The sequence below is a fragment of the Harpia harpyja genome, chromosome 8, assembly GCF_026419915.1.
Source record: "Harpia harpyja isolate bHarHar1 chromosome 8, bHarHar1 primary haplotype, whole genome shotgun sequence".
NCBI classification, from domain to species: domain Eukaryota; kingdom Metazoa; phylum Chordata; class Aves; order Accipitriformes; family Accipitridae; genus Harpia; species Harpia harpyja.
Genome location: NC_068947.1, coordinates 40,651,489 through 40,663,313, shown reverse-complemented (window position 1 = coordinate 40,663,313; position 11,825 = coordinate 40,651,489). Strand labels below are relative to the sequence as shown.

General features: G+C 43.9%; 1 protein-coding gene across 1 annotated transcript in view; it reads left to right on the top strand.

Moving 5' to 3' along the window:
• The first annotated feature begins 382 nt into the window (after positions 1 to 382).
• The window catches only part of PHLDB2 (pleckstrin homology like domain family B member 2), a 112,961-nt gene continuing 101,518 nt past the window's right edge, over positions 383 to 11,825 (top strand). The window contains exon 1 of the mRNA XM_052794426.1: positions 383 to 653. The gene's annotated coding sequence lies outside the window, so the exon portion shown is untranslated. The remainder of the gene's footprint in view (positions 654 to 11,825) is intronic.

The following is an 11,825-nucleotide window of genomic DNA, read 5'->3' as shown; positions in this document are numbered from 1 at the left end:
AAAATATTTTCCATGAAAAGAAGAGAAGGATTTTAAAGTTAAGGAGTCTTGCCTTCAGACTTCCTGTGAATATTTGTACTTTGTGGTGGGATGGAGGAGAATATTGGTTCCCGGAAGAGTTGTGTGGATTAAAGTCTCGGCAGGCCTCTGAACATGTGAAGTGTTACAAAACCTCTGTTATTTTTTTGTGAATGACGTTCTCAGTCTTTTTGTAAATGGTTTTGAAAGCCAGAGAGCAGAGCTCCAAAAAGCCAAGTGCTGGCATTCTTATTCTAATGCATTTGCATATCCAAGGGCAACATACCTTTACTGGCCACTGATTTTTTTTTTTTTTTCTTTTCTTTTCAGTGCCCAGGTTTGTACCTGAGTACTTTGGTTGGAGTTGCAGGTGGTTCAGGACTATCTCAAGTTATGCTTGAGGCCTCTCAAGCTCCACACCAGGATTAGGGACTTTCTCCTGGAAGTTTTGCTGCAACTTTTCATCACAGCTGGTGCTGTTTTTACACCACTGTTGCATGATGATGAGCTGATACTAGGAGAAGGTGACTGCTGAGGACTGATTTCACTTGTCTGTATGATGGTTGTAACTTTGAAGTGTGTGACCTCTTCAGGAGCCTGCTCTAGACTGAAGTCCGGAGGTTACTGGAGAAGGGGTGAGTGAAGGACTGAGAGCTGAATACAATCCAAGTCCCCTTAAAATGGTGGCTTGTTTTACTGCCTATAGCCAGGTACCCAAGGCTAGTGATTTTGACTAGTTCTGCATTATATCTAAAGACAAGCTATAGGGTTTTGATTGGCTGTATCTTCTCATGCACTCAGAGACTGTCAGGAAACTACGTATCTTTGCAAAGGTGGGGATGCAGCAGGCTTGTGGCATTTCACAGCGGAAAGACCTGGGTAGGTGCCAATCAATTCCTCTAGCTTGGGCAAAGTGTGCCACAAACGAAACCGCTCCTGCAGCCCCTGCGGGCTTTTTAGTGAGTTTCAGTAACATAATATTACAGAAATCTGATAACCAATGTTATCGCTGTTCATGCTGCCTCTGTTTTGACTCCGAGCACCGCCCACGTTCCCAGAGCACGGAGATGGTTTGCGAGGCTTTCTCCGCGCCGGCTGGCTGTGCCCACGTACCGAGGTACGTTGGGACAAGGCTGGGATTCATGCCTGAAATGCCTGGTGCATACCAACAAACCCACTCCCACTGCCTGTCTGTTTGGAGGAGGCACTGGCAGACCAAAGGGCCCTCGTGGCCTCTGATAAGTTAATTACTGGTGGCTTAAATGTTTATGCGATGGAATGTGCCTCCAATTCAGCATCTGACCTGTGCTAAGAAGCTGCCTTTGATGTGTTGTTTCGTGGGTGAATGGTTTAAAGTGTCTGTGCAAAGTCAAAAGTTGTTCGAATGATGCATTATCAGCGCTCCTTTAAAACACCGAGGCTTCTTTACTGTGTTTTAAAATATTAATAAGCACAGTGCATTGGAGCTGGGCACGTAAGCTCATCAGGCACAAGGGCTCCTACGAAACAGCCATGCAGCCCCCTCAAAACCGGTATTTTGTGTGTGTAATTGCACTGCAGCTAATTACAAGGTAGTTCTTGTTTATAACCTCATCTACCCTTCCGGCTTCCTCTTGGAAGGACGGGCACGGCTTCATCTCCCCGAGGCAACCGGAGGCAACGTGCCATGGCTGATGGTGGTTGGCCGCACCAGCCAAAGCATGACACTTGAGAGGGGAATATCTGTGTTGGGACCCAAGGCTTGATCTTCAGATAGTCCTAAATGAGAGTAGGCCGGGGAGGAACAGCCTGTCATGTGGAACGGAGGCTTGCAGGATGAGCAGTAGCCTTAGGGAATGAGATCTCCTTCAACACACAAAAACCCCCTTATTCTGTAGTAACGTAGAATATGAACTTCAGGCAGAATTGTTAATTTGAAACAGCTCCATGGATAAATGAGTGTTAGATTCTTGAATCAGGGAATAGGGAATTTTTTTCAGGAAATGAGAAGAAAGACGGGAAGCATGCTTTTCCTCTGGAAACAATAATGTGGGATTTGGATTATCAGAGAGGAGCTGTATTGATGCAGACACAATAGCTGTCTGCCAAGGACATGCAGACAGCTTAAGGATGAAATTGCAGTGCTCCCAGCAAACACTGGTATCCACTGTGGGAGGTGTCGCTGATGGCTGTGGATGAGGCCCTTCCCAAGTGGAAGGTTTCTCCAGCATTACAGCTTGATGTGCTTGGGAAAGTTTTGATGAAAAGGTTTTCTGTAGGACAGAGAATGCAGTTTTATCAAAATTAAAACAATTCCTATGAAATTGTGGATCTTGGGAAATATATTTGGCAAAAATTGGAGTGATTAGTTTCCTCTGTTTGATTTTTAGCTGGATAAAATCAGAATATCTCATTTTGAAATGAAACATCTATACCTAAGCAATCATGTTTTGGGAAGGTATTATGTTTCATTTGGCTTGTTAGAGAGTATACTTAAACCAAACTGTGTCTGATATTTTAAGATGCGTTTGAAAGAAAGAATGTTTAAGACAATAATTCCCTTTACTGAAGTCAGAAATTTGCATCTAAAAGGTTTTTTTATTGGTCTTAACTTAAAATTGAGAATTTTTCAGCCTTTCATTCTTGTTGAGACTGAACAACCCTTAAACATCAGAAGGTCTTTTGAGAACAGAAACTGATTCTTGACTGGCTTATCTACAAAAAGTAACTTAATTCAGAAACTACCTAACTGCTAAAGAGCCTTCAGGACACTAGTCTTTTAATTATTTAATTTAGGCTGTTAACTTCTAAACTTTAAATAGCATCCCCCTCTCCAGTCACAGTGTTGCACCAAAAGCTTATCGTACCATGTGGGAAGAAGGAGCAAGCAGAGGAGGAGGCATAACCAGCCCAATGTCACCCAGCACGTCCGAGTTTGACTTGGTTTAGACTCCTAGGAAGAAAAAAAAAAAAAAAACTTAATAGTGCAGCACCGGTAAGCTGTGCAGGCTCAAAACCCACGTCCGTGCTGGTGATCACAGAAAGGCAGATGGCGGGAGTAGCTTTTTGTCAGTGTGACTGTACTAATGCTTGGTTGTCCTGGCCCTTCATCTGTCGTTGCTAGCTGGTGGGTCCACCCGCTCTGCAGTGTCTTGTGGGGCTGATGGATGCGGTAGGCACAAAAGAGGGGAAGAGGGAAGGGGGTGGCTATAAACACTAAAAAAGCACCCATGGGAGACCCTGTGGATCTGTGACCTGCCTTCTCTGCTCTTCTCTGAAAAATGACACGTAAAACAGGTTGATATATTGTTGTTATTGCAGGGCACCTGCGTACAGACCTGATGGTGCAGCTCGTGCTGGGTGGAGCTGTTATTTTGGGGTTTGTGCACATCTTGCTGCTGAAAGCAGGGGGAGCAGCAGCCTTAATGGAGAGCAGAGCCTTTTCCCGAGCTGAACCTCGGGGGAGCAATGCAAGCATCTGCTGGGGGTGTTGCTGGGGGAGAGGGAGGAGTGTGAATAGGTCTCTCCTTAATGGTTTCCTGCAACATGAGGGAACATACTTTAAACTTACTACTTTTTTGGACGCCTTTTTGTCTGCCTGATATGCTCGTTGTTCTCAGAAACCTAAGTAGGATAGCGAGGACACTGGTGTCTGATTATGCTGTAGTGGTCCGGGAGGATACCAGGGTCGGGTGGAAAACCCATGAAACAAAAAGATTCAAAGTATGGTTTTGGTGGGGAAATGAAGTGTGAGAGACAAAGCAGGAGTGGAAATGAGAAATCCCTAAGCGGCATACCTTGCTTTAGAAGGAGTCAGCGGAGACCCCCTCCCTGGCAGTGGGACCACCGGCCTCCAGCAGATTGGAAAATGATTATGGACTGAGCATTAAGCAAAACACAGGGCCTGGGAAAGGGCATGTTTTTCGGTGGGGTTTGAGAGTTATTTCCCTCTGTCTATTCTTGTCTTGCATAAATATTCTAAACTGGCACCAGTCTGTAGCCAGTTGCAGCCAATGTTGCATATTTTACATGTACCAGCTTTTTGTAAATGTGACTTAGAACTGTTTAGATCTGAAATTTAGGTTTAATTTTAAAATGGGAGGAATGGCTTATAAGCCTTCATGTAAAAGGAAACGTTTTAGTTCATGGTTATTTTTAAGCATGTTTTGGCATTGCAAAGTGATGCAAATCAAGCACTGATTCTCACATTGTACCTAGAAATAGGAAAGGCTGTATAGAAGAGTCAAATAACACTGAAATTTAAAAGGTTAAATGAGCAGCAAAAAGAAGGTTAACGCAAGTAAAAAATAACATGATTTCTAAGGACACAGAGCTGTTTGATCAGACCTGCTACTGTGTCTGTGTGTCTTTTTCTGCCTGAGAACTCTTTGCATCTGTTGTCCAACTTGGGTTAAGCGTGATAGAAGGAGGAAGGTACCCAATGTAATTAAATTTTGCCAAGGTTTATGAAAGCCAATGAAAGGGTGGAGAAGCTGTTGCTGTCCCCCAGAGAGAGCTTAGAGGTGATCGCAACCTTTCACAGGCGCCAGGGAATCCACGCAGGGGAATCCTTGTGAACGCCTCTGCTGCAGGGAAGGCCACCTTGGGAAGTTGCCGTCCCCCCCTCGGGCTTCATCAGCTCCCGCTGCTCAGGAACTGCTTCTAGTATAGCTGAGGGATCCCTGGGTAGTAACAGAGGAGCACAGGCAGTGTTTGAAGAGATGTGGAGATGCCATAAGGCTTTGTAAAAAAGCTGTTAACAAATTAAATAGAAGCAATAAAGAGCAAATAAAAACAAGCAACTAAAAAGCAAGCAGCTATATGTGTAGTCAGAGTCTGTTGCTATCCCTGCCTGCCTTCCTTGCATCTATGGCTGGCGGCTCCGTGCACTTGCCACCACCACTTTGTCACTCCACCGGTCAGGGGAGAGAGAAGCAGCCAGTTACTTCCACCTTTGTACTGGGGGTAGGCTCTACTCTTAGCATATTTATGGAAAATATTTGTAGTGGGATGGTCACACAATGATGTGCTGAGCAGAGCCCTGTTTGTTGGGGAATGGCGATGGTAGAGTGTGGCAACGGTGATGGGCACTGATCCCACCATGCAAGCCCAAAGGTAATACACACCTGAACTACTATGAACACAGAGCTAAGATTGATCAGTCATCTGAGCTCCTATCAGCAACATGATGGGGGGGAAAAATTGTGCCTCTAGCAACAAATGTGAAGTCAAGATGTGCAAATTCCCACCCTGGGGATTGTTGCATTAGGGTATGAAGCTGTTATTAAATTGCAGAGAACCTGCTGGACTCTCTACCGCTTGCTGTCTGCAATTTCAGATGCACATTATTAAGTTAATGAATATTACTAATAGCAATTCTATAGCCCACATCCTGGGGAAGAGGATAGATTGAAGGCTATGTCTGTCTTTAAAAATTCTGTAAATGTGTAAAAAATGGTAAGGAGAGGGGAAAAGAGAATGTGCCTTCTACAAGGTTGCATTTCACAGACGCAAATCGTAACATGTTTCTGCATGCTCTTCCTAGTACTGCTCTCCTTGTACTAGATGGTGGAGTTGTTCACTGGGCCCTCTAAGGACCGGTGCAGTTTAGAGGTCCTGCATAACTTCACTCTCCAGCATCTCATTGCAGCGCTTGGTTTCAGAGCATGCGTTTCTTCTTGCCATGGGGATTGGCCATGGCTGCTTTCAGGTGGCACGTGTGATAGCAGATTTTCAGTGGGAGAGGGCAACTCTTTGGGAGGGGTGAAAAATAACTCGTGCAAGCTTATGGTGGTTTGTGTGGAGCAGGCTTAGTGTTGGATGACGAGCCTGGTGTTGGTACTTAGTCTTCCTTATGGCTGATCAAAGTGTCATCTTTGTGCTTACAGGGAAGAAAGCTGCTCCAAAGTGTCCTGTATGAGGGTGGGACGTGACATGACAGTGCTGGGGCGAAGCTCAACAGGAGTGGACTTAAAGTATCCCACACTATGGTGGCTGAGTTATGAAACAGCGTAAAGCCTGTTCTTTAGCAAGCAGAGCTTGCTTATTCCTGATGATGGCCAAAACAGGAATATTTTGCTGTGGCAGGAAATCCTGTGAAAGCAGCAGGTCAGGGTAAATGGCAGTTTTGCTGCTGATGGTTTTAGCTGTGGAAAAGCTGTGCTCTCTTAAAAGATTCTCATAAAGACCAAGTTACTGCTTTATGGTTCGTTTCCTATACTGTGGAAGTGATGTTCTAGCCATATTATTTTATGGAGTAATACGTAATGGTGTTAACTTTTTGGCTTTAACAAAATAGTAAGATTTATGGAACACTGAAGTTTATAAGTGAAGGAAAAAATCACAGGGAATTGTAGTAGGCAGTTTTTAAATCTCTTTGAAGCTGTCATGTTCTAAAAGTTTTCATTATGACAAGGTGTATCTCTTGATTTCAAGCTTTAAATGCCTTTTGAAGGCAAAGATAATTGTTTTTCATGCAAATCAAATGACCATACTCTCTTTGGTCTCCAAAGTGAAAGATTCACTGACCAGTGTTAATGAGAAATGTTGCTATTAGAAGAGTCAACATGGAATAGTTTCTGTAATTCTGTAGAAGAGAATAGCACAACTGTGAGCAGTAAAACAGAATTTTGCTGCAAAAAGCTTTAATTTGGCAGTTTGGGAAATCCAGATTTTGAGTTTCTCTGAGACTCAGGTGATGAAATCTTTTTGTGTGCGACAATAATTTTAGATCCAGGCCTCTTAAGTCTCTGGTTTCATCATGCTATTGTATTCCCCTTGGAAACTAATGGGAAATAAAACTGAGCATGTGCAGACCGTGTTGATCATTGACACTATCAGCTGATGTTTTTCAAATTAAGCTGGACTGTATTTTTGGCACTGTTCCTCTCCTATTCTTCTTATGTTCTTTTTGGATCCTGGCTTTGAAACTGGTTGGACCCTAAGCCTTTACACTTAGGGGTGCAATTCTTCTTTCACTCTGCCTTCTGCAGGGCACAGAAAGCAAAAATATGTTTTCGTTCCATCCAGCACAAACACCAGACGTAGCCTGGCCATGCGTGCGTGAAGGGGAGCGGGATGTGGCATGCAAAGGAGCAGTGGCTTCCTGCGAGGCTGGCTTGCTCCTTGTGAGCACCGTAGGCACGTCCTTGGTCTGCAGTTAGCGTGGGCTTTGCTGTCAGCCAAAACCCCTTGAACTGGGAAAAAAGGAGGTTTTGTTTGCAGCAGCAGCAAATCAAACCCCTCTAGTCCTCCTGAAGAATGATGATTATGATGAGGGTGGTGAGACGCAGGAACAGGTTGCCCATAGAAGTTGTGGATGCCTCATCGTTGGAAGTGTTCGAGGTCAGGCTGGGTGGGGCTTTGAGCAACCTGGTCTAGTAAAGATGTCCCTGCCCATGGCAGGGGGGTTGACTAGATAATCTTCAAAGGTCATTTCCAACTCAAACCATTCTGTGATTCTATAAGAACATCTTAGGACCTGTTTTTCAAGGGGGTGGTGGAAATAGCTGAGCAATGGCTAACCTGATTTGCTTCAGAGAGGGCTTGGGGACAGATATTGGGAGATCAGTTTTTGGAAGAGAGAGCAAAAGGTGGCTGCATCTTCAGAGAGGGAACATGGGACACTTGTCACTCTCCCTCGCCCAGCTGGTAAATCCATGCTTGCTGAAGATGTTTTAATCTGCCTGTTTTCTGCCAGTCCTCTGTTGAGGGAAGCATTTTGACTGTCCCTTTTCAACACCAGAGTAGTTTACATCAGTCTTTAAAAGATAAAGCCAGTGTGAACATGTCATTTGTTAATCAAACCTTCTATCTAAATGTTGGTATTGTCTTGCTTGGTAAGTCTAGGGAAATACAATATAATAAAACAGTGGATCAGAAAAGCGCTCTTCATGCAGTTGTCAGGGGATCATCATCCAAATGAAGGAATGCATCAGAGAGGCCTGAAGTCAGTCGATCTTTTCCCTGATGACTTTGATGATGGAACAGTGATCCATGATTAAATATACTTGATAATGGAAAATTCAGGCTAGGGAGTGGGGCTCAGGAGTTTTAGGCAACAAGCTTCCGATTCAAAATAACTGAGAGAAACTGGAAAAATGATTTGAAAACAGGTTGTAGTCCTGGGAAGGCAAATGTGAATTTCTGCATTGTAACAAGGAATGATTGGTCAGTTTGTTACAAGGTGGGAAACAAATAGATCCAAAAGATCCAAAAATGACAGTGTCTGAGACAATATACTATAGCAAAAAAGTCAGTTATTTCACAAGCTTAGACAGACAGAGGTGACAGGATGTGCAAAGGGATCCTACTCCATGTGGAGATAATAGTGGTAATTCCTTGGCAAGACCAACTGAAGGGGCTTGAAAGGAATAAGAAGAAAGACCAGGGCCCTACACAGTGAAGAGAAAGACATGGGGTTGTGTAATTTAGGGAAGGTAAGACTGAAAGAAATCAAATTTTTGCAGAGAAATGAATTGTTTTCAAAGACAAAAGCAATAATCTGTTCTCTGGTCCATGGTGGCCAGGACAGGCATTAAGATAATTTTGCTGAAAGTAACAGTAGTTGGGATAGGCAACTTGCAGCATCTCTGTTCAAACCATGTAGATCACGCCTGCCAGGGATGGCGTGGGTGCAGCCGATTCTGCCTGAGGCCATGGCTATGTGGTGTGAATTCATGAGGTCCCACTTGGTCTTGTGCTTCTGCCATCAAATGGAGGGGCTGGGGCGGGGGGAACCCTTAACCTGGGGTGACGCAACATTTTGGCCAGGGCTTTCTTCTGCCTTTCTTCAACCCCATGCTTCCAGTTCTTGAACTCGGACTCCTCCTCTTTGCTCTGCCTGCTTATTGACATAAATGATGCAGCAAGTCCTTTCAAGCAAGGGCTGTGTTTACCTGCCTATTTATCTGGCATCAGTGGAGCTCCAGTTTTGACTGGAGCTTCAAGCATAAACAATAACCATTGTCAGAGTAGATTATTCAGAGCAGAGCAATCTGAAGTCATTTGGTTATGAAAGGCTCCCCAGAGCATGAGTGCTTGCTGTGACCCAGAAATGTTGGCATGAAAATCGATTACATGGTAGGATTTATGTGGCATACTTGCAGTTCGTCCTTGTGCAGACAGCACACGGTGTCATGGAGATGGCGCCTATTGTGTGAAATGTATGTGCAGCCTTCCTAAAGGGAGCGCAAACTCTGGCCATGGGAAAGAGGGCTGAAGGAGCCCATTTGTCGGGAAAAGGGGCGATGAAGCTGGAGAGAGAGTCTTGGGAGTTTCTGAAGTGAGATGACATGAACAATAATTGCTGGGGAGGGAGCGAGATATAGGGGCCGAAGATGCAGAGTGTGAAGCTGAGTGACTCCCTTTGGACACATTCTCTGGAGGGATGGCAGCTCTGTTGCTTGAGCACCGTTTAGACAAAGCACTGAAGAATACAGAGCTGTTTGAAATGGGCCAAAAGCCCTTTTCCATTTCTCTGTTCTGCTGCTGTGTGCCTCTGAAGGTTCCTGCCAAATCCTGCTTTCTTTTTGGTTGGCAGGGAGAAACCAGGCATAATTATTCATATCATCTGCCCTGTTTCAGACAGCTTTGCTGCTGTTACTGCTGCAGCCTGGCAGCAGCTGAAGGTACAGCATCTCTTGAATGGGGGTTCAGGCCCTGGAAACCACGGTTATGTTCCCTATCAAAACTGGGAATTGTTGAGAAGGTCCCCAGCTGTTTTACCTAGTGGGTCTCTCAGAGCTGTTAAGGACAGCCACCTGGGCAGGCACACTGTGGGGGCACTATGCAAAAAATTCTTAAAACAAAATTTTGGATTTCTCTAAAAATAGTTTTAAAATGCAAAATCTGTGCTTCAAAAAAAAATAATTAAAAAAAAAAAAAGCCAACCAAAACCCCCCAAATGGATAAAGGTCTTAATGGGGACCTAATGTGTTAAGTCTTCATCTGAAATGATAAATCTGCCCCAAAGACTAAATGCAGGAGAATAGCTCTGAAGATGATCAAAGCCACTCTTCCAATGCATTTTAACTTGCACAGCAAGGGAATTTCCTAGCAAGCCATTATTAGTATGTGAAAGTGCAACATGTTAAATATCTACAAAGTATGCTTAGCTCAGAGCAATGAAACTGTTGTCTCGATTTCTACTCTGGACAAGTTTCAAAAATACGGAGCTAGCGAAATAAAGCACCAAGGAGAACATGTGCGTGTCCAGCATCTGCGTCTCCAGCTGTGGCAAATACCCAATTCTTGAGACTACAGCAAAGAAACCGCTAACAGAGCTGTGAACTTGTGTGATAATTTCATATGCAGCGAGATACAGTTTCTTTCCTAATCCGTATGGTGATCAGTTTAAACCATGAAGTGTGAAATGTGATTACCCTTGTCCAGTGTTTGAATTAGGGGGCTGTAAGGAAAGGGTCATTGCTCCGCCTTGCATGAGGGAGGGGAAAACAGGCACAGAGACCAAGAGCTGCTTCTGCATATCTCTGTGAGGCAGGGCAGAAATAGAGTCCTCTTCCATTTACTCAACTGAGAATTAATTACAATGAAATAGAAGCGTTAAAATTCTCTCGGGAGGGGTTTAATATGGATCTACGGTATGGACAACAGCTGCTATGGAGGACAAATGAATGACATGGTAATCTTTCCCCACAAATTGGAAATCAATTCTTGGGAAAAACAAGACACTTGGAAATGAACATTTAGCTAGGGCCAGGCTTTGTGCAGATCATAATCACTTATGCTATAGATATGGTCACAGTCTTATCTTAGCTTTACCTGAACATCTGTTAGTTGGCACAAAAGTCAGAGTGCAGCTGCCTGTGAATTAACCTGCATTTGCAGGTTTGGTTTTGTTTTTTTTTTTTTTCCCCCTGGTAACCTCATCCATTTTGAGTGGGCTTGCTGGTTATATTAGGAGAGAAGTTGACAGGAACCTTTGTTTCGTTTTTCAACAGTTGACAAGATACTGTGTCTGCTTTGGCACAGTTGTGATGCTGCTGTATCTGAGTAGGAGCAATGATGTGGAAAGGACTACCACTTCTTCTGTCTGCTGTACGACAGGATTGGGGATGCCTTATGGTAATGCTTTGAACTTGCAAATAGGTGTCAGTTTTGCCCAAAAAAGCATTTTACACCATCTCTAAATGTAACAGATACAGGTGTGTCTGCAGAAGTACAGAAAATAGTACTGACAGTGGGCTTCAGTTTGCAATGCACTGACTTGGAGCCCCTTCCCCTACCCTGCCCTGAAAGGTTTCTAGTGCTAATTAATAGAAAACCTGGTATGCTTTTCTGTTGATCTAACACTGGTTCTTTTCACACCGTGAGGCTGGGAAATTCGCTTTGGGGTTGGATAACCTTCCTTTTTAGTCTGTGCTGCCATTTGAGCTGTTAGCTTCACAGAGAAGCCACGGTATTCACTAAACTGTGTATGTCAGGCTAGAATGTGTAAATGAGAACAGCTGAAAACTAGTGGTGGTTGTCATTGAAATACCAAGTGAAATTTCCTTTTGCTGCCTCACTTGCTTTGCTTTTCTAGACTGAATTTCCATGATTATCTAACCAGTTATGTTAGCTTTCTGGAGTCAGAAGAGTCACTGCCCAGCTCTGGAAGCAACTGTGTGAAATGTTTTGATTTTAACAGTGAGGTTTCATCTTAGTGTACTGGCATCCTGTGATTGCCCTTAGAGAGACAAATCCCATAAATACCAACATTCATAATTCTGCTGTAATTGACTGCTTGCAAGCACTTGACTCTGCTTGCAGTTGCTTGGGCTTGGACATGTTATAATATTCATGAGATATCAATGGTCCATATCAAA